The sequence below is a fragment of the Dermacentor albipictus genome, chromosome 2 (genome assembly GCF_038994185.2).
Source record: "Dermacentor albipictus isolate Rhodes 1998 colony chromosome 2, USDA_Dalb.pri_finalv2, whole genome shotgun sequence".
NCBI lineage: Eukaryota > Metazoa > Arthropoda > Arachnida > Ixodida > Ixodidae > Dermacentor > Dermacentor albipictus.
In genome coordinates, this window is record NC_091822.1 from 172,483,315 (window position 1) to 172,506,952 (window position 23,638).

Here is a 23,638-nt window from a genome sequence, read left to right on the forward strand (position 1 = left end):
AGCTCCTGCGGGCAATTCTACTGCGGGCAATTAAGCCTTTCCGACAAATGGACCAGTAGCAAATGAGAGAATATTTTCCTTTACAAAATAATCGCTATCGTGGTATACTACACGGTTTATTACACCATTTTTTGCACGCACTAATACTTTTAAGTATAGCTTTTTCCCTAAAACAATTGAAGCCTGGAATTCGCTACCAGGAACCAACCGTTCCCTCCCATAAAATGAATTCTTGTCTGTACTCCCTCAACACTGCGCCTAAACTTTCTTTGTTGCCTATTGTATTTCTTTCATGTATTGTATTATCCACTCCTGCTATAGCCCCAGCAGGGGCTGCAGTATGTGTAAATAAATAAATAAATAAACAATGGAATGGAAGTTGTGAGTTCTTTTCTTTTTTTTTCTTTTTCTTTTCAGGATATTTGTCCCAAGTGAAAACCGCTCGAACGAGAGCAATTTAGCTCGTTACAAGCATTTGCCAACGTGCACTGACAATTTTTCGTGAACCTTAACTGCGCTAGGTACGAGACACCGAGGTAGAAGAAGACGGGACACCCGCCGAGGTTGCTCAGTGGCTATGGTGTTGGGCTGCTGAGCACGAGGTCGCGGGATCGAATCCCGGCTACGGCGGCTGCATTTCGATGGAGGCGAATGCAAAAATACCCGTGTACTTAGATTTAGGCGCACGTTAAAAAACCACAGGTGGTCGAAATTTCCGGAGTCCTCCACTACGGCGTGCGTCATAATTAGAAAGTGCTTTTGGCACGTAAAACCCCATAATTTAAGAAAACGGGACGAGCGCAGACTAACAACTGGTTTATTGAAGTCACACAATGCTGCCTCTTCGAACAATGCACAAGCCCAAGCCAGACCATAGCCGCGTAACCATACAACATTGAAGTCGATGAGGATAGCAATAAGGGCTTGTTGGTACGGCATATCTTATTTTGTTATATCGCAAGCTTGACACGGACAACAGAAGCTGTTTTAAAAGAGAATAAATCTGTTGTTGAAAATACGGCTGTGTGTGTCAGATGTGCCTTCTGTTGTCCGTGTCAAGCTTTCGCTATAACAAAGTAACATATAACGCTCCCTCGCCAAGCCCCTATCTACACCAAAAAATCAAGCTCTTGAAAAGATACACTGACGGTTCGCTGACGCACCTATCTGGGTCATGTCTTGCTATCAAGAAAGCTTCCAAGATTTCAGGTGCACTTTAGTCCTTTGCTCGTCTTCTTCTACCTCGGTGTCTCGTGCCTAGTGCAGTTCAAGTTCACATCAAAATGTCTTACCAACTAGCCTCCCAACACACTGTCCTTGAGTGCCCCGACAGGCATTATGGGCGGCAAACTTGTGCCTCGCCCCCTTCTGCCAACTTCCGTAACAGTTGCAATTAAAGCGGGGAATATCTACCTCCGTGCACCGCGAATAAAATAGATCTGCGCCATGTCGTCTGCTACTAAAATCTCCCGTGATGCTCGCACTTGCTAAATTGCGAGTGCTGGAATACCGCGAACTCGCGTTGAGCTGGTATTGCATCGAGTCGAATCGAAGAACGCAGCAAAGGCGGCGCCCGCTGCGCTGTCAAATTGAGTACAAAAGTGATGCACTGCCTGAACTAGTGCAGGAAGTGCAGCCAAATGAACTACACCAGAACGCAACGAAACGACGACGAAGGCGTGTTTGTTAAGGTATGAGGTATTACGTGCCAAAACCACTTTCTGATTATGAGGCACGCCGTAGCGGAGGACTCCGGAAATTTTGACCCCCTGGGGTTCTTTCACGTACACCTAAATCTAAATACACGGGTGTTTTCGCATTTCGCCCCCATCGAAATGCGGCCGCCGTGGCCGGCATTCGATCCCGCGACCTCGTGCTTAGCAGTCCAACACCATAGCCACTAAGCAACCACGGCGGGTGGCGTGTTTGTGCTCGAGTTCATGTTTGTGCTTACATGGATCACCTGCCACCCCAGACCACGTCGCCTTGCGCTGTTCCGGGTTCGTACCGGTTGGCGCTGTATCCTAAACCGGCTAATCGTGCAAGACAGCAGCCAGCATCCCTTATAGAGAACGAAGAGACAAGAAATGCTTCGTTTAAAACACATGTGTACCGTGCATCTGAAAAGCAACAACATAAGCAAGCATTCAGTGCCGACTAAAGATTCCCAGGGTAGTAAAATCATTCCAGAACCCTCACTAAAGCGCCATCTCATAACCCGTTTGTATATTTGGGATGCTAAACTGTCATTCAGTCAATCAAAGTCACCAAAGCGAGGGAAACAGGCTGAGAAATGAGCGATAAAGACGCACCATTCGCAGCAATTTTGGCTCGACAAACCAGTACGCGTCCTGGCGGGTCGTGGCTGAACACTGATAAGGCGAACAATGTTTGCGTCCATCCGTGAAAATTGATGAGGCAGGCACCGACCTGAAGAAATGGAAGATCGATTGGGGTCTGTTCCTTGCTGATGACATGCAATACAGCGCAAAGAAAGTCGAGCTCTGCTAAGCGGATCGTGACAGATACCCAGCAACTAAAGTTATCGTACAAGAACGGTAATAGAGTGCGCGAACCCGGAGTTCGACATCAACTAAATCTAAGCGCTTTTAAAACAAAAATATGCGGGAAACGAGAAAGGACTCTTGACTATGAGATTTTAAAGAATACGAAGAATGTGTAAGTCGGAGTGACGACAGAAAAAAAAAATTGATAAAGGAATTGAACAGTTCGGGGATGACAAGTGGCTTTGAAAGAACGGAACGTTCAAGAAGCGCTGGCAAAGAACATTTTCTATGTAGCATAACGTGCAAATAAGTAACGTGTACTTTGTTGAACACATTCTGTCATGTCTAGCGGCTTAAAGAATAATCCACGGCCGTATAGGCAAGCGGCATAATAGTGAAGTGAACTAAAGAAGGTTCACAAAATCCTCGGAAACGGCAGCGTGCGATGCGATGTGGTCTGACATTTAAAAAATCCGAAATATGGAATACAGGAGAATACAAAATGTAGAAAAGGTGGAAATGAAGAAGTACGTTGACAGCGTCTCACCAATTCCGTGCAATTGGTCCTACTGTTTTATCAACGAGCACGGGCATTCAAAAGGTAGAAACAGAGTCCGAAATCCATGACGATGTATCTCGAGTGACTATTCATCAAAATGGCTTCTCTTCATTATTGCATCTGTGAACGTATTATTCAAAACCATGAGCTTATTATGAGGCACATGGTTTTGGGGAGGTCTTCGGGTTAATTTTCCCACCTGGGGTTCTTTAAAGTACACCCTATGCACGGTACACGAGCGTGTTTGCATTTTGCCCCCATAATAATGCGGTCGCCGCGGCCGGAATAGAACCCTCGACCTCGAGCTCAGCAGCGTAACGCCATGGAAACTGGGATACCCCGGTGGGTTCCACATTCGACAACAGTCTTTCCAGAAAGTGCGTCGTAGAAAACGACGATTTCTCTATCCTTTCATTGCTCTTTTTTCGATCGTTACGATTACCACGGCTTCTTGTCTAAGCTTGCAACATCACCCAGGCGATGATGTAAGAAACGTTAAAAAACTTCCCAGACAACCTAAATTATTCTGAAGAGGATGGCCGTTACGAGTCAACGACTACGCATGGGAAGATTGGCAGCCACTTCGCTGTTTTCATCGGCATTGCGCTCTGCTGGCGCCAGTGCGTGCGCCATTTACCGGCCACTGAGCGTCCGTTGAGGAGCGCCGTTATAGTCCTGGCTAATGTGTGGAGTTATTGAGGCTTACCGAACCTTGTCTCGCAGGAATGGATGCAGTTAAGAGCGCACTGACCCTCGACCAAAGCTCGAAATGCAGCCTCCGGATTCGCTGAGCTGAACGACGACGGAGGAGCTGAAAGGTTAATTAATATAGCGTGCGCAGGGGCTTTCACTATTTATCGCCCAATCCGATCCAAGTATAGTAACAATAGTGACTTCGGGAAGAACTGCCTCAATTTCTCCACGTGTTGCCCCCTTGAGTGCTTCCATTGGACGAGATGTAGTAGGAAGAGCGCTTCAACCGTGATTGCGACGTTGATTTAAAACGCCGTAATTGAGCAGCTCATCCTCGTTAGCTGCACGTCGTAAAACGTCGTCCGCATGCTTGCACCGAAACCTACAGCTTTACGTCCAACTGTCTGCGCACAATCCCTCGCTCATTCAAGTTAATGAGTAAAAGCGAATAAATTGTCTACGATCCGTGGTGCCCGCGCTTCGCCGATCGAGAAATTCCTCGAAGGAATGCTAACGGTAAAAGCTAAATAAACTTGTTCATTAATTAGATCAACATTTCGGTGATCTGTAGTGTTTGTTTTGCTCCAAGCAGGCTCGTTAAAGGATGAAATTCTTATCCGCGATATAATTCTCACTTTTCCATTCTATCCCGAATTCCAACTATGGCACTGGTTTCATCGTGGTATATGGCGTCGATGATTTTGTTATTCCCTAACTATTGACAAGCTAAATGCTTGTGAACGAGGAGACATTATACAGGCACAAAAACAGCAGACGACTGCTCTTCCTCTACTTCTCTATTCGTCACACACTTCAAACAAAACTATTTGCAAATGTAATTACGAACTTGTCGATTATTATTGTCGATTATTAATTACGAACTTGTCGATGTCGAAATTATGACCAGTAATAATGATAACTTTATTAGCCCCCATGCAATGTTGCAAGCAGCACCACTGAATCTTTGTGACGTAGCAGTTTACAATATTCTCGCGCTCGTGCAGAAAGAGCTGGTGGGTAGCATGCTAATATACGCTTCCCAAGGCGCCTCCCGCTAAACGCAGCCTCCGCGTCATGACGTCGTACTAGAAGGCCATATTTTTCGAATTCGCCATGACGTCAACATTGATGGGATATCGGTGCACCAACGCCGTCGTCTCTGATCGGCTCAAAACGTCAACAACGCGCAATTCATATGGCGAAATTCTGTATCGTCCAGGACATCACCTAAGGGTCTCCGTATCGAACGCGCACTCTAGTCCTCGCGCATGTCTTGTACGGTCCAATGTGTTGCGGCGTAGCTGTGAAACAGAGCACAGCCAACAAATCGAGGTAAAAAAAAAAACTGCCCGGGACTGTACTTGTTGTAAGATGAGACGAGACGAAATAATTCGTTTCCGGGGGTCGGAATGGTCGGAAGGCTGAGGAAGAAGCATCCGCTGTTGCAGCAAAGCCACTTTTGCGGTGGCAACGAGAAACGCGATGATCAAAACGACAGGTTTAGGGAATACGATGATGCAGAAACCCGAGCTTGACATGCATCCCCCGAAGCATGGTACAGCCAGGGACATCTATTTGCAAGATGTGCCACACAGAAGGGCAGCGCATGCCCAACGAGCGGACGAACAGAGGGAGTCCTGTTCTTACAGCGAGGTCAGTTGAGAGCCGGAAATGCATTTTCCCTCGGGCGCGCAGCACTGGCGATATTTCGCATGGGCTGCAGCTCCTTATTACGCCTTGCAGAGTCTTCGTAGCATAACTTCCGCGGGAGACGATGTACAGCTTGTGATCATCATCCTCCTGACATTTCCTGAAGGACCTTTTTGTATGGGTGTTTTCAGCTTTGCACACTTACGTACTCGCAGGTCTCTTTGTTGCCTTTGAATGTCCTGCGTTTCTTTTCTTGCTATGATATTATTATGTTCAAGCATTTGCTTTGAGCGGCCATGGGCAGCCATCTTCAGAGCAGAAGGTATTACGTGGCTGCTTGGTTGCTTTCAACAAAAACAAAATAAAGTTTTAATTAGATTTTGCGTTTGTTTGTTTGTTCGCTTGTTTGTTTGTTTGTTTGTTTGTTTGTTTGTTTGTTTGTTTGTTTGTTTGTTTGTTTGTTTGTTTGTTTGTTTGTTTGTTTGTTTGTTTGTTTGTTTGTGTGCGTGCGTGCGTGCGTGCCTGTGGGTGGGTGTGTATGTGCGTGCGTGTGCGCGTGTGTGTGCGCGCGTATGCGAGCATGTGCGCGCATGCGTGCGTGCGCGTATGCCTGTGTGTGTAAAAAAAGTGTTGACAGATCCGTTGGTGTGGCTGCACACGCTCAGATACCAGTACGTGTATCTCAACGCAAGCGTTCTCATTAGCCGTTGCGCGCCAAGCCGAAAGCTTACCGTTCGAACGCTCTACACACACCCACAACCTCCCTGTAGACTGTGCAGCGGCCACTTGATGGAACTGGGCGGCCGTGACTGGGTTGAAGAACCATCACTAGCTCAGCCTGATAAAAATAAAGGTAGCGCCATGCTCTAACAGGATGATCGAATGGGGTGTGATTGCGTCCAGAGGCGCACTGAGCGCATGTACTAGCTGCTGACATGCCGTCGCAAGATCAGCGCGAAAGCATAAATCGATGAAACGTGGAGCCATGTTTTCGTGTTCAGACGGCACTGCGGGGCCCCGCTAGGGTGGCTTCTGTGCACGTCATTCTGTGCCGCTCCTAAGTAAATTGGTTACGGCAGGCACGCCTCGTCCTTGTGGTGGCGCGTAACTTGATTAGGCCGGTTATTGGTCATCGCGAGGCTCCGACAGCGTGAAATGCCTTATAATGCCCAAGTTACACGGTTCACTCACGCAAGAAACGGAATCAAAGCGAGAGCCAAACAAGCGAACAACCACTGCGAACTGGCTTACCTTCATTAGAGTGACTGGATCGTGTTCGAGCTATATTGAAGGTGGTACGTCTCAAGTACGAGCTTCCCTACAAGACCTGAACTGTTGGTAGAAATACGAAAGGGCCTTGTATGTGCGTGTACGCTTGTGTAGCAGTGATTAGGAATTGCGATGTGTGCGTGTTTCTGCAGACTTCGTAAACGGCATCGCAAGGCCGGCACGTAGAGCTTCGTTGCTTAGAACGGAGCAGCGGTCAGTCGTAGCTCGGTCACGGCACCATTCGCTGATTGCGTTCGCAAAACTGCATCTGCAATCAGGTGAAAAAAAATTGTGCCAAGCAAAGCTTGTGAATATCCTGCTCTGTGAACGCGAAATTCAAAGCTCCAAAGTTCCAAAATGTAGTCTGAATTTGCGTTTGCAGACTCCTCAGCATGCGGTCGTCTGGTCAAGAGGGCTTGCCCTGGGCTGTGAAAGAAAAATACTTTTTTTTTTGCTTCACTCCCTATCCACAAGCTTTTTCTACTAGTTGTTCATGCACAGTCTAGTTCATTCAAATATTCCTATTCAGGGTTAGGATTCTTGCAGTGGAGACGGCACCCAGATCGGTAAAAGGTACATGGCATGTATAGTTATCAATGCATGGCAATATTTTAGTTTTAAATTATAGCGACTCAGGTGGAAACGTGATCAGATCACTTCTACTTATTCATACTCATTCTCTCTCTCTCTTTCTCTCTCTCTCTCTCTATCCCTCAAAATGTTTGTCTTTTTATCTCATTTTCTTACTGCGCGATGTATTTCCGCTGGTGTTTTGGCATGCTCTGTGTTTCACGAAACTCGGCTTATTCGCACTGATGACGGCTGTCTGTGCGCCGTAGGAGGGACATGTGACCGGCAAGCGAGAGCTGTGTTGTCGTGTTTGCTGGCGAGGAGGCTCATGCACTGTCCTAAGAATAAGGGCGCGCGGGATTCTGTTTTTATGCGAAGCATATTACGAGGGCTCAACCCAGCTCCTCAGGCGCGGCGGTGTCGCCTTGAAACCACGTGACACCGTGACGTCACGACAAAGGAGAAGTGGCTTCGGCTCAACTCTTGCAAGATGGGCTGGGTGGGAATCGAACCAGGGTCTCCGGAGTGTGAGACGGAGACGCTACCACTGAGCCACGAGTACGATGCTTTAAAGCGGTACAAAAGCGCCTCTAGTGAATGCGGTGTTGCCTTAGAAACGAGCTGTTTCTAAGGCTCAGGCGTGCGTCGCTTGCTCAGGCGCACATTTCGTTGCCGCGCCGAACGCTGCGTTGCTCGACGCTCACCGCGTCCAATGCGGGGCGTCCAAGGCTAAGCAGAGTAACGCATGAGTTGTTTCTTCGTCTAGCCGAACCAAATATAGCCAAGCAACAGCAGTTCACCAAGCTAAACAGTGGTTCAACAACTAAAATAAAGGCTAGTATGCTTCGCATCCTGGGCTTAACCTTACCTAAGCCACAGCCATTTTTACGTTTCAGTCAAGTGAAATTTGGGGCTGGACCAACTTGAAATATGAAGCTGGCCCACCCCGAAATTGAAAGTTGGTCAACCCTGAATTTCACTTGACCCACCGCTGCCATAAGCTTCCCCATATATTTTCTATGGAGCCATCCCTATGGGTATTCTCTCTGATCAGCTTTTTATCGGTTTAAATCGTTCGTAATGGCTTATAAAGCTGCCAGTCAAATATATTCACACTAATTTAACAAGTAAATGTCTTCACAAATGACACATTTTTGTGCAGATAAAAGGCATTACACTTGTCGCGTGACGGAGCTGGGTTACTCGGCAAAGAATGCTTACGCATTAATAAACTCGAAGTTCAAAGCGCATCCACAGCTGCTTACTAGTGCCCGCTAGTACCTAATGCTCGGTGCATAAACGCCCTTATGCTCAAGTCCTATCACAAGCAGACACATTGCGGTACGTACAATTAGACGATATGCGCATTTGAGCGCAACTCGATCGGGTTACAAGCTAGCGGTGAAATTCTAGCACAACCACACGCAGCGACGCGCCCATGAATATTTACGGCGTGAATTTAGCATCGAGACACGTGTAATGTAATGCATGATGTACACCCGTGAGTAAATGTATGTGGACCACAGGGTCATCGAAAAAAGGGAATGCACAGCTCCGCTGCTTTATTGCACACCACATGACTCAACGAGCAGTCGCATAAGACCACTCAGCACCGCAAAAAAAAAAAAAGAAAAGAAGAAGAACACGAAGAGAGAACACACCAACCAAACCTTGAATTCGATACATGAAACAGCAGTTACACGTGTATGCGAACACGGCGATGTCTTCTCGCAAGGCACCTGCTGAGTGTGAAGCACTCGGGCCAGCCCCAAACGGAGAGTCGTTCTTAACCCTCGGCATCTTGCTGCGCAGGACCTGTCAGGAGACGCACTCGGTCGGCCCAACCATTGGCCCAACACGCTGTGTCGGCCTGGAGCTGTCAAAAGTCACTGTGCAGCCGAGGGCAGGAAAAGTCCTAGGCGGTCCGCAGGATGAGGTGAACGCCGGACTCGGTGAATACGGGCTCGGAGAGCTCGCCCACATTCAACGCGAAGGCTGCCTCCTCGAAGCCCTTCTGAGTCGCGCCACGGCCGAACATACCTAAGTCGCCCTTCCTCTTGGCCGAGCTGCAGTCGCTGTACTGGCTGGCCAGCTCTTCGAACGTCATCTTGCCGGATATTATCTGCTCGCGGAAGCGTTTGATGAGCGCGAGCGCCTCGTCCCGCGTCCGGGTGACCTTTTGCTCGCGCCAAGAGAAAGGCCGGCGCGATTGATGGTGCTTGACGAGTAAGTGCGAACACCAAACATGCTCAAATCCGATCAGTCCCAGGAATCCGGCTTGTGCAGGTTGTTCGGGAAAGTCCCACTGGCTCTCCTTGGTTAGCGTGTTCAGATAATACACTTCGCCCGTCGATCGACTCATCCGCTCTTCCCAGCCCGCCGGTAAGGCACGCAAATCGCCGGCGTCTGCCATCTTTGAAGCTTTCTGATCTAATTAGTACTCCAACTTCCTACAAACACAAACGTTTAAGTACTTCTAAAAAGAAATAAGTTCAATCAAATATCTATTGCGCCACTTTCGTCAGAACATTAAACTAATCTTTTTTTACTTGTTTCAACTCGAGCGATAAATGTTAGCTTTTACAGTCCTCCTCTGCTTGCGCTTTGTTCAAAAGAACCTGCGCGCGCGCTGGGTCATTGTAATTATGGTGTTATTGCACAGATTGTTACTCTGGGTGTACTAAATGCGAAATAATAAATATAAGGTTCGTAATCGAATTCTAAAAAAAGTAACAAAACGCACACGCAGCAGCTGTATCTGTTGCATAAAATGAGCCCCGCAGCAATCGCATGCGATGCGCGCGCCAACTGTAGACGTAGCGGAGATCACGCCTGTATAGTATTTGAGATTGGGCATGATTGCGCCACGTACTTAATTTCATTTTTGGAGACGCTACCATTCTACGGATTCTATTCGAAAATTGCTTCATGCCGCGCTCTTTTGCGTGCATACTACGATAATTCTTTAAAAACAAAACTTATCTATGTTATCATGCGAAACATCTGGAAAACAGTTTCACGAAGGACACCACAGCGTCAGTGCCACATGAGAATGTATGGTTTTGGGGCGCTTTGTAAGTGAAATGTGGCGGTCTTTGTAAATTCATTTCATTATTTTCTCTTACTCATTGAAGAATATGCACCCCGTTATGTTCGTGGCCACAACATAGTTAAGCCCAGGGGTCGCCGCAGTTACTGAAGTCGCTGTAAGGCAAAAGTGAAAAATAAAAATATGCGTAATATTTTGAGTAACTTACATGGGAACATAGCTTTCATTCACGTTTCCAAGGCAACATTAGAAATGTTTCTTGAAATCCATCAGGCAAATTTCAGATGAAGATGTTGAAAAATAACGCTATGTAGCTCAACTGGTGTGTTTCAAGCTTACGGCCTACGGCTACGGGTCCAAACAGTACGGGACACACTTTTAGTGTGTTTTCATGGATAAATAAAGAATTTGAATTTGAATATTACAAAAAAAGGGGGGGGGATATGAACGCTGTGCTCTACAGGGTGTCCCATTAACTTGTGCCAATATTTTAAAAACGAAAGGCACGTCGGAAACGAATCGAACCGAACGCATACTATTCGCGATAGCCTTAGTACCTCAGGCATATTTTCCCTTTCCTCGTGACTTGTTAATTAATTTAATTACCCAATTTTTTCATTATTGGCTGAGGACCCCAAGTACGATACGCAGATTTGCAGAGCACTTTCAGAAACCACTGATCGAGTTGTTTCCTGTAGGATACGTCTCACGTAGCGTTCTTTTTTTTTTCCAGGTTGCAAAAAAAAAAGCTCGCGAAATATGAAAAAAATCCACGTGATGTAGCGATTGCGTAATGGTATCGTGCTGCTCTCAAGCGTTCGTTCGGTGAGCATGGTCGGTTACATCGTGACTGGCGACGGGGAAGCGGCAGGGAGTTCTGTATCTCCTCGGCGGTGCTCCGCCAGCAGGATGATTTGCGCCGTCATCCGACTCAAGTTCCCTTCACTAAGCTCCTAAAAGTACCTTGTCTATGCAAGCGGGAGATCACCGTCTTTCCGATTCTGGTTTGTTTGTTTGTTTGTTTGTTTGTTTGTTTGTTTGTTTGTTTGTTTGTTTGTTTGTTTGTTTGTTTGTTTGTTTGTTTTTATAGTCAGGGATCCCAAGATAATTGACTTTGTAACCATTTCTTTTCCCTGGCGATAATTGAAGCCTGTAGGTCCAGTTGATATCGTGCTGCGTGGTATCTGCATGTTTAGCGAGTGCATTCGTAGCGATCTTTTTTCTCTTGACGCCGCTCATGTGCTCCTTGAGGCGCCTCTCTAAAATGCCGCTTCCGCCAACGTAAACGTGATCGCAGTCTGCGCAGGATGTCCTATAAATAACGCCGGGGATAACTTATCCTTGACGTTTATCAGCTCGTGGCGTAGCTTGTGGCGAGGAACTTGGGCAACTTGCACGTTATACGTACGTAGGGTACACGCCAAAGCTTCGCTGACACCGGGAACACATGGAATGAACAATTTCGGTTGGCGTTTTGTTTATTCTGTCTAATGTGTTACAAGTCATGAAAGGCGAAGCAGATATGCAGATATAGAGGGGAAAAAAACGAAAAATACATGCAAGCAGACGACGAACTCAGCGCAGCTACGTACAGAGACTATGAGGACAACCGATGACCAATACGTGCTTAGGTCTTCTTATGACTCCCCCTTATTTTTTGTGGTTATGCTTCAAGAGTGTCAGGTGGGACTCCCTCCTAAGCTTTCTTTTTTCAAGTTTTCGTGTGAGAAAAAAAGAAAGAGCTGGGCACAAGCGATAACATTCTTGTGCGGATCTGTATATATTAAGGACACCTTGAATACAATGCCACAAAAAAGAATCGCGAGGGTGTAGCGATGAGATGAGATAGAGTATGAAGAGCTGAGGCTGGAGCTCCGAAAAGACGGTGCCGACTATTCAAAGATTTGTCCGACCCGGAACCGTGAATTATGCATAAATGAATGTTCAGTGAGTCTCACTTAAACTTTTCCAAGGCCTCACTTTGCGCAGAAGTAATCGGAGACGAAAAGAAGATCGCATCAAGGTAACTGCTTAGACCCCCCCCACCCCTGTCTTATCATGTAAAATATGCATTTCTGTGAGCGAAGGTGTCCTGATCAAAGAAGAAATAATTAAGAAAAAAAACCCACGGTATATCAAACAGAAACAACATGTACTTGGAAGCCAAAATCAAATGACTCGCTCAAACTCTAGATGTTCAGATCGATGATAATAGATTGCTTCCATTTTCGTCGACTCGATAACGTCGTTACATATTCTGTCAGAAACTCTGTCGTTTCTTATTTCTCGTTTTTCGTCGCTCGATACTCCAACAAGAACGTATATATGCTGTCGGAACGCACAGCGGCACAGCTTCTAAAGCTCAAAAATCAGGGTTCACGATGCACGCTACGTGCACAAATGACTAGGAATATACGGCCTGCTGATGCAGAAATGTAAGACCCAGAACAGCGCCTTGTAGAACTCCGCGACCCGTCTGCCTCAAAAGCACCAAGAACTTTACCGATTCCTTTTATCGAGCTTTGTTTGTCGATAGCCTCGCGCTGATCGGAGTATCGTCAGGGCCACACCAATATTTTATTCCCACGGTGATGAATTTATGCGTGTTACTTCGAAGCACCAATCGATCGTTCCTGGAGACTTTCGATTGATCGGTAAAAAAAAAAAGAAAACAGTTTCTCAAAGCAACACAGTGGGATTTGCGGGACGCCGTACATAAGGTTCTGGATTAGTTTTGACTGCTTGAGTTCGTTTTTTGCCGTTCACCTATAGAGCACGGTGCTCGAGTGGTTTTGTATTACACTCTTATCGGATTTCAGCCGCCGCGGGCTTGGAATTGAAACGTGACCGCTTATTTTCTTAGCAGTGAAACGCCATAGCACATCTACCACTATGCTACGGATATTGCTAACCTGACGCTATGCGGAATGCCAGAGCAGCGTAGACGTCAATGGAGGCAGCACACGAAGTACTAGAAGCGCCTGCTCGTGGCACTTCCTTGTCAGCAGTTCTACTTTTAGGGAATACGTATTGTGGTGGGTCTTATTTTCACTTTTTATGCAGTGTAATACAATGAAGACAGTCAATTTTGAAAACAAACGAGCTGTACCATTTCGTACTGTTTCCCAGTGAGCCCCTTATCAACCCCATATACGAAACAGCGCGTACCCCCGTTATTGGCGCTCTGCCTATTGCAGATTAGTGCACGGATAAGCAGCCGCGTTCAATAAGGCAAGAAGAAGAAAAGGCAGTGAAAACCCGGATAGGAATAAAAGAGGAGTGTTAAAAAGTGCAAAGCGGCACACAAATTATCAAGAGACTTTATGATGATACCCCTTAAATACTAGATTCTACACTTACGCATGCACAGTGAAAGAATATTAACGGGAAGCATACACTTAGAAATATACTTATACTACGCGCCATTACCTCTCGCGTGCGCTAATAATAGCGCATTACGTCGAAGCTCTCTTGGTCGACGTGGCATACGTTATTCACCGTAGCTTGACATGTTCCGAGAAATTAGTTCACCCATATTACGTGCTGAGTGTACAAAGAACCAAAAAAGAAGAAACCTTTCTCTTTTTTTTTTTCAAGCTGGAAATAAATCGCCAGCCGTTCTATTGGTTTCCTATCAATTCGTTGAAAGTCGCACACACTGTTCGGTACGCTTTCTTTTCCACGTCGCGAGCAGCCGCCCCTCTGAAAGCAAAGCATAGGGACGACAAACCACCGCAGCTCAGTAATAGAAAAGAACTTTGCCTGAAAAGTGCTTTTCAAAAAGGTTGATTCTCGTTCTTTGTGGAAAGAAATGAAATATCCAAAGCTAGCCAAATGAAGTCGATGTGCAACCACGAGCCTCTGCATCGCTCTTTCCCCTTCGTCTTTCCTGCTTCCTCGCCTTACTCGTGAAGCTTTTGAATATGTGGTACATACAGCTCCTTCTTCGCGATCCCCGGAGAAATCAAGCCGAATCGCGGCTGGCAATATTACAAAATGATGATGAGGAGAGAAAGAGAGAGAGAGAGAGAGAGAGAGAGCACGGCTGTTCGACCAAGAAGAGGTTGCCGTCTCTACAGGCTTCCTTCCAGCGAGTGGATCACGAAAACAGCGCAGTAAGGTGAAGGCTACAGACGCAGGCGTCCACCGTGAAAGCAAACGTGCGTTGTGTTTCTATGTAATTTCCTTCGAGTATTTAGACGTTTGCTCGCCTTTTCATTGAATGTAATCGACGCTGAGGTCTGATTATGTTAAGAATATTCTATCGAGGCGACGAACACGCAGAGCCATGCGCGTTTGCAACAAACTCAATTATTTCAATTCATTAAGAGCAATAGAGTACAAATTTTAGTGATATGCTGCAGATGTTAGCCTGGCTGGTCCCCTGGCATGCTACTCCAGGTGCTGGGTGACAATTACGGTACACACAGGGATCACGCAACAGCACATAGCGTTATACAAACACACTGGAGATATTCACGTGGTTTTGTTGAGACTTGTGGCCCGCATGGACATACGCAGCGCTTTCGGGGCGTGTAACGCGCAGGTGCTGCTTTGCCTCGGACCGAGAATGTGCCGCAGTTCCAAGCTTGAGTCGCGTCGCAGGTGTATTGCCGCCTTCGAAGGCTGTCTCCCTGACAAGCATAGCGGCTTCAACCGCGCGGAACGTGTCGAAGGTCATCATCAGAGGCGTTGCAGACAGGGCACACTGGCGAGACCGTGAGTTGAATCTTGCACTTGAAGTGGCTCGCGTAGGCCACGTTGAGTCTGGTGCGGTGTAGGCATGTTATGACTTTTCTATTGAGACCTTGAGAGCTATGGAAAGAAGAATGATAGGTGTAACGTTAAGGGATAAGAAAAGAGCAGATTGGGTGAGGGAACAAACGCGAGTTAATGACATCTTAGTTGAAATCAAGAAAAAGAAATGGGCATGGGCAGGACATGTAATGAGGAGGGAAGATAACCGATGGTCATTAAGGGTTACGGACTGGATTCCAAGGGAAGGGAAGCGTAGCAGGGGCCGGCAGAAAGTTAGGTGGGCGGATGAGATTAAGAAGTTTGCAGGGACGGCATGGCCACAATTAGTACATGACCGGGGTTGTTGGAGAAATATGGGGGAGGCCTTTGCCCTGCAGTGGGCGTAACCAGACTGATGATGATGATGATGATGATGATGATGATGATGATGATGATGATGATTGAGATTTCGCGACATATAAAAGTCATAAGGATGGGTGAATACTATATAGAGGTCCGTAATAGTGGCGTGTATTTTTTTAGAGGGGCCGCTGTAAACGCCAGGCGCGTGCGGATACCAGTGTCGCCACGTCTTTTCTCGAGACAGGTATATGTGGACATTTTCTCTCGAAGTGTCACTGCGCAGCTTTGGTAGCACAGTCAGCCTGAACGTGGAACGTCATTCATAGATCTGTAGATGTTTGTGCATAAGTATTTACAAACTCCCCAAGAGAATCCCGTCTGACCCTCTGGAACAAGCCTTTATATTTAGCGGGCATGAAAGGGAACAGTTTCCAATACATAAATCACCAGCTGCCATCGCGCTTGCATTAAAGGTAATTACAGTTGTACAAATTATGTTCGAGCAAAATGTGGAAGGAATGGTGCATACATGACTGGACTTCATTAGCTCTTACATGTCACGCGCCCATTAAGTGCGCTTATTTTCCCTTCTTCTTTGTGTGCGTGTGTGTGTTTTATAATGGAAAACCATGACTACTCCGACCTTACACACTGCACAAGTGTTACACCTCGTTATAACGAAACCACTTTATCCGTAATAATGTTTTCTTCAATGCTCTACGGCGTCCCGGCCGCAGTGCATGATTTTTTATACAGGATTATTATTAGAACCGCAGTGAGCGTGAACTCAGCTTCGTGCGAAGCGGCAAATCCGGGACAGATCGCGCGCGATGCAACACACGCCGTCACGTTTTGCGCTTATTTGTATCAATCTGTAAGGGCAGGAAGTGCGGTGGAGGTGACTACCTTCACCGCACCTGTTGCCGCAGCTGTATACTGACGAGACCGTCTGTAAAGTCACTCCGCCTGCCAGTAATTCCAGCACAAGGGATTCGCGACAGAACGAAATTTCGCCATAGTAGACACACGGTCCCTGGAATCTCAAGGTCTATCTGCACGCTTTCCCGCACAACCACACACCGCGCACGTACGGCAAATTTATTTTCAAAAATAAATCATAGGCTTTTACGCGCGAAAATCAATGCATGCTTATGAGTCACGCCGTAGTACTGCGGATTAGGAACGCTGAATGGATCGATAGTATAAATTAGTTAACTAATTTTGACCGTCTGCGGTTCTTTAACGTGCATCTAAATCCAAGTACACGGGTGTTTTTGCATTTCTTCCCCATCGAAATGCGGCTTCCGTCGCTAGGATTTGATCCCGCGACCTCGTGCTTAGCAGCGCTACAGCGAAGCCTCTAATCAACCACGGCGGATATACGAACGAGGAAGCGTCGCCATATAAGTCGGATAGACCGGCTTGCGTTCTTGGCCGGCGATTTGGTGACAAAAGAAAGGCTTGACCGTATAGACTTCGCGCAGTTTTTCATAACCAACGGAATCGCCCAACCGCTGCCAGGCAGACAGTGTTATTAAATTTCACTCGACGCGTTATGAAGCCGGAGTGTTCAATATTGCGTCCTCTGGCACCGAGACGCTATATAAGCCGTGGGCTGCAGGCGCGCCTCATTTGCACGAACTCTAGCCGGAATAGATCTGCATTATAACTACACTGCGCGCGCACGCGCGTTGTTGAGGAACAACAACGCGGGTCGCGCGAATGTTCGGTGCCGCCCGAGAAAAATCAACCGACGCGTGCCCGAGCGATTGACGCAAAAACCATAGCGTGAGCTGCGATGAAAATTGAGGCGCATACGCGTCGCTGGCAGTCGCGTGCAATATGGTTCCATTAGGAGACGCACGCACACGCATAAAAAAGAAAGAGAGAGAAAAAGAAAACAGAGGTCATGAAATGGTTTACGCAGCGATATTGAAAACTCTGACTCGATGAAATGGCTCGGAACTGAACAACAGCCCACGGCTGAAATGAACAGTCGACTTCCCTTTCACGTCCGCGCCAGGAAAATAAGCTTCAAGCGGGACAAAAAAAAATATATGTGCTTTGAATTTCCTCTGCTCTTTCGTGCCGTAATGATTATAGCTCTGAAGTAAACAGCTCAGCGTATACTTACTGCACGCAGGGGCAGGAATTCGCTATGTAGATATTAAGAAACACGGCACATCTGATATTCGCCATGTGTCTTATTAGGAATGCCTGCTAAAATTGATATGGAAATATCTAATATACATGACATTAGCAGCTACTTCAAAAAGCAATGCGATTATGTACTGTCATTTAGGGTTAGAGAAAAACATGGTTTCGTGGGATGGAAAGCTTATTTACCGCGAAACGCAGAGATGAAGAGACGTCACACTGAAGGCAGATTATATACGCCCTTTACTCTGATCTATGGAAAGGCTATATGTATGCATATCGATAGGTGTATTTTTCTGGCATTCAATACAAGCAAAGCTGTGAGAGAAAAAAAAAGAAGCTCTCAACAAATGGGTTCAAGTCTGCATACCCATACTATAGGCGCAAGGTAACACAGTGGTCGGGAATGCACCTCTAGGGTCCCGCCTGGGCGCCAGTAAAAGTTTTTAGGAGAACGGTACTTCTTTCGTTGAGACGAAAAAATGATCAGAGTACATCGTTCGGTCGCGATGAGTGAAATCTCAGTGGAAATCTCACGCGCAGCTCGTAATTGGCTGTTTCGCGAGAAGCTGTACGCAGACAGGGGTCGCAGGGAGGGGCTTAACCATCTGATTTATATCCGAAAAGCTGTATCTTCTTCACATGTTATATGTATTCACTCTGTGAGGGCGTGAACTGCCAGCCATCTTTCCTTTCCATTCTTGATATCCCCGTTCCCACGTGCATGCAGGATAGCCGAGCGCCCTTGTCCTTGTCTTTGTCCCCTTGTCCCTTGTCCTTCTTTTTCTTTTCTCTCTTTTTATATTTTCCGATATTTGGCTTTCTTTTTATTTATTTATTTATTTATTTATTTATTTATTTATTTATTTACATGGTGTAACAGGAGAGATCGGTGCCTACAGGTGGCACCGGCTTCGTCTCGTTTCTTGGCAAAGAAAAATGTTCTCACAACATACGCAGCAAAATGTTATATTCCTATGCTGTATAAAGCCTCGTTCGCGTATGAACTGAATCACAGTTTTGTGCTGCCTAGTCGTTGTTTTACTTTAGTCCTTGAGATCTGTCATTTTGTTTCAATTCCGCACTCTTCCCTTCCATTCCTCGTATAATCCGCTTTTACGTTTCCATCATGCCCCTCCGTCTTCAAGAGTTAGCAGGCTACGGAAAGAAAACAGCTATACAGCGCACGAACCACAATGGGCACCAAGGCAACGACGACACTGCAGCGTTGAAATAACAACAACTTTATTGGGAAATGCGATATATATACACGTGATCGTGATACGTATACTCAACACCGGATATCTGCAGTCCATCAGTTTATCGCGCAGCGCCTGAAGATTGATCTGAGAAATTTCAGTTCTTTATTAGATAACAAAAGGGACAATGAGCGACATCCCACTCGCCTGATTTATGAATCATTTCGCCTTTCATTAGTTCACGCACGTGCTTGCTTTTATGACTGCCGATTATTCCTGCTTCATGGAAAAGTGGCTGTTATGACAGTGTAACACAAGAAGTCCATCATCATTTGTCTTCTTCTTTCTTTCTTTTTTTTGCTATTGCGTTCTCTGAATCTTTCACTAATGCATTTGCTTCGCGTATGGGATACATGTGTCGTCTCCGCTTTGGTTCCTGTCTTTGCTTGTGCGCAGTTTTCTTTCCGTATTGAAGCACCAATAAGCTCAAGTCTGTACTCTTCTGGAGTAAGCAGGCGTTATCGTGCCTTACGATGGCCAGTTGTCAGCCTTCTCATTAACTTCTTTTCCTCTGTCAGTTTCTATGCATGCGTTTACAAATCAAATTCACAGGTTCTCTTATGTTGTCCCTTGGACACCTTGAAGGCGAAAGCGCAAGTGCCGAATTACGTACACAAACCTATTAATTCGCTTAATCTACTTCACTTAGTCATTCCCTTAATTTGTTTACTCATCTTCTTAGTTCACTTAGCTAGTCATCCCCCTCAATTCGCTTAGTGCACCTCGCTTAGTCACCCCTCTTAATTTCAAGGTCGAGGTTTCGAGTCCCACCCAAGGTCGGGTGTTTGAATGGCTTAACTGCCTCTATTGAATACACTATGCCTTAACTAACGTCGCCTTCATGAACACCAAAGGTCGTGGGTCCGACTCCCACAAATGGTAGGGGTTCGACTCCCACCAAAGGTCGAGGGTTCGTAGCCTTTTTGTACCTCTTGTGTCGTCGACGCGTTTTTGCTCAAGGTCGACTGACTGATGAGACATATAAGCCTTTCGCCTTAATAATAACAGGCGTCTACCTATTCATCATAGGAAAACAACTGCCGCAAAACCATCTTATTCTACCTATTCGTGAAGTTACATCAAAACCACTATGACTAAATAGAGAGGCGGTGGATAAAGACATATATTCCATCTAAGCTGAGGAAGTGATAAGAATGTGTCGATGGTGTATAAGCAGACCTTCTAAAAAAATAGTGCAAGTAAACAATTTCTACTGAGATCAGTGTCAAGACTACATAATTCTCTTAGTGGCATTTTTTTTCGTATTACTTTTCCGATCGGAACAAACAACAATGACCCAAGAGGAAAGCAAACTCCTCGGGGACCTTGAAGACAGGGAGGGAATTGATTAAGCATGCTAGCCATCGCGTGGTAAGCCCAACCATGGATAAATAAACGCTCGAGGCGAAAGTAAACGTTGGTGGTATAAGTTAGTCAAGCGCACCGCCTGACTCCAGATCTGCAGTTTGGCTTCGTTCGTGTGCATTGCGCCGAGGAGCCAGATCTCTAAGGATGCACTGAACGGGTGAAAGGCAATCCGAGCAAAGGCGGTTCTATGCACAGAAGCATTGCTCCCCTTTTTTTGTTTTTTTTTTGTTTCTCGCTGGACTTCCCTGTTTACGGAAGCCCAGGAATATATTCAGTTTGACGATCCCAAAGAGACCGCCAAATTTGGCGAACAAGAATTACCTTGTAAGCAAGCTTTGTAGGGCATTTTTCGTTTACAATGAAAAAAAAAACAATGCAACTACATTGGTACAGAAACACAGACCGTCGTATGGTATCTGTTCTGCCGAGATAGCTTTGTGGATATCTCGACTTCTGAGCGTGAGGTCGTGGGCTCGACTCTCCGTCGCAGCTCTGGCATTCGATCAGGCGCGTAATAGTAAGAAAGAAAGAAAACTCTGGATAACTCCAGTGTGTCCCACCGGTCGTTCATTCGTTCGTTTTCTCTATAGATAACGACGAAACCTTTTCCACGTCAGGCACGTAGCTTCTGTTAGCTCTGAAACTCATCAGCCATCGCAATTCTCGATGTAAGACTTAACGTTGCGCAAGGCATTAAGGGGCCGACAGGACAGGCTGTAGACACATCAAGCTGAGCACATACGTCGACACAAATAAAGCGATGGCGACGCATTTGCGCGGGTACTGCTCGAGAGACCGGATCGAAGATGACGCAGTCAAGTGGGTGCATTCATCTGGGTGTAGTCTTCAGGCGCAGCTCCTTGTAGGTACCTTCTTCATTATTTAGCCTAATCTGCGTCTTCATATCTATCTATCTATCTATCTATCTATCTATCTATCTATCTATCTATCTATCTATCTATCTATCTATCTATCTATCTATCTATCTATCTATATATATATATATATATACATATATATATATATATATATATATATATATATATATATATATATATATATATATGTGTGTGTGTGTGTGTGTGTGTGTGTGTGTGTGTGTGTGTGTGTGTGTGTGTGTGTGTGTGTGTTTTCACTATTTCGCAACGTGGCTCGCTAACAGCGCACATTCAGGCATGCTTGGCAACGAATTCTCACAGCTATACGTCGATCCACTTGTTCCTGCCGAGCACCCAACACTTCCAGGTTGTAACGTGATTTCTACACAACACTGGGTGAGAGGGACGCGCACGCACGCACAACAGTTCTTACTGTTGCTGGGGAAAAGCAACTGGCCGAGCTATATGGCATTAACGTTTGGCTACCTGAAGTTTACGAACACTCTCTACCGGAAAGTACGAAACTGCTTGCATGCTTAGTAAATGCAAAGTTGGTGCGTATAGACACAATGGGCAATGTGCAGGAACAATAAATAAAACATAGCATGACGGCATGTACCCGCTTCTCTGTCATGACGTCACGACACATACAGCTCCTGGGAAACGAAACTTCTTGGTTGCTGCCTTTGAGGCCTCGCAAGTGAACGCTACGCGTCAGCTTTTTAGCATGAAAATGTGCTACGCACATTCGATACAGAAAACAAGCCATGGTTTCAGAACGGCCTATAGTGCCTGTTGCGGCCCCTATTATGCCTAAAATGAGGCTTTAAGTGCCTGAAATTTTTAATAAAGGTGTAAGATTTTTTTAGTGCCATAAATGCGGCCTCTAGCCATATAGCTTTCACCACCACAGGGTGCAAACTCCTACCGGGCCTCCGATGGGGTGACGGTAAAATGCGTCGTTAAAGGATTACAGACTGCTGCCTTAAAAGAGAGAGAGAGAGTTAGAGAGAAAGAGTTACAGTGACGTTTCACTTCGTGAACGCGGATTACGCGCAAGGTCATGGGTGCTATTCCTTTTTCCTGCGTTGCGCGTAGAATGTCTTAAACGTGATTTTATTGTGTGTAAGTGTGGCGGTTTCTTCAAGGCTTGTTGTTCATTTTGTGTGCTTTATATCAGTTTTTTAAATATTTATAATATGTAGGTTACCATTAGAAAAGATGGTAGGGCACTGTGAGGAAATGCACAGTTTTTATTACTTCAAGCAGTTTGGTAATGTGCTATTCACACTATTCATTTTCCCCTTCTTCCTCTTCTGGAGTCTCCTGGGCACCCCAAGCCCGCGCCTTTTCCCGGACTTGCTCGGCTCGTTCCCGGCGCTTGGCCAAGACTTCGGGGCTGGTCGACTCGCGCTCAGCCTGCCGCCGCTTGCGTCGCTACTCCGTCCTTCTCGCTCGGCTTCTCGATCAGGAGACGAACCCAGTGCGGCCACAGCGGGCAGAGAACCCGTAGCAATTGCTAGAGGAGATCAACCCAGCGCACCTCCACCTACTCTCCTTCTCCGCGACGCCTCGCTTTCTTTCTGCTTCCCCGCTTCGCTCAACACCATCTACACTTCCCTCTAGGCGTCATTCCTTTGCCACGCGCTCAGCGCGCTCCTTCAACACCTCCGGGCGCCTTCCTCCTCCAGCGTGCGCTTCCCTCGCGGTGACGCACATAATTCCGCCGATTTCACAGACGGCGCACAAAAATGCGCGCAAAAATGAAAACGTAAAGGATCGACGATGGTTGTCTGTAGCGGCTGGCTGACCTTAATTTTATTTTATTTTGTATTAGCGATAGACGGAGCGTGTTCCTTTCAAGTGTAAATTAGATAAAAGGTTTATGCTGGGTGCACAATTTCATTACGCCACAGAAACTTTTTTTGGAAAATATTCATATTTAAAGAAAGCATTGTAAAAATTCCACGTAGAAACGTTGAGAAACTATGAAGGTTATTCAAAGTGGTATCTCGTGGCCCTGCCGTAGTCATTGGCTTCATTCGCTGCAACGACTCGGTCGCCGCGAAGATGTGTTCCGCTACAATTCTGTATATGAAAGCGAGGTAAATACCTGGTAGCGAAGCTTCCATCGGAGCCCATACGTTCGAAACGTGGCGGCTTATAAGAGACGTTCATTTGAGGGATCGCCAGCATTTTGTGCGCAGGCGCGAGTAAGAGCGGGCGCGAGAGAGAAAATCTGGGGGCTTTTGCTCATTCAATATATGACACTGCCTAGGTACTACCGCGAAGGTTTCCTAGCACGTATTGTAGGCGTTTGTCCCTATAGGCGTGCCGGCATTGCGAAGTGGGGTCGAGTTTGTTTACTGTCGGACGTTGGCGTCCGGCGCTGTAATATAGGCGAAGCAGCGGGCATTGACGCCCGATTTGGCGACCGCTGTGTCGGACAGACGTATCGCACCTGCGGCGCTCGTGCTAAGTCAGTCGTGGCGGATCATAGCTTTCTCGCGCCTTACGGTGATGTACCTTGTAAATAACATCACAGATGTTTTTTTTTTTTTTTTTGTGGGAGCAGTAGC

General features: G+C 46.4%; 1 long non-coding RNA gene and 1 pseudogene across 1 annotated transcript in view; one reads left to right on the forward strand and one right to left on the reverse strand.

The window, feature by feature from the left end:
- LOC135900917 (uncharacterized) overlaps positions 1–23,638 on the forward strand; it is a 33,039-nt gene that overhangs the window by 3,858 nt on the left and 5,543 nt on the right. Inside the window, exon 3 of the long non-coding RNA XR_010563977.1 lies at positions 14,844–15,016. This is a non-coding gene — a long non-coding RNA (uncharacterized lncRNA). The remainder of the gene's footprint in view (positions 1–14,843; positions 15,017–23,638) is intronic.
- On the reverse strand, positions 8,777–9,843 carry LOC135900916 (peptidyl-prolyl cis-trans isomerase NIMA-interacting 1 pseudogene; annotated as a pseudogene).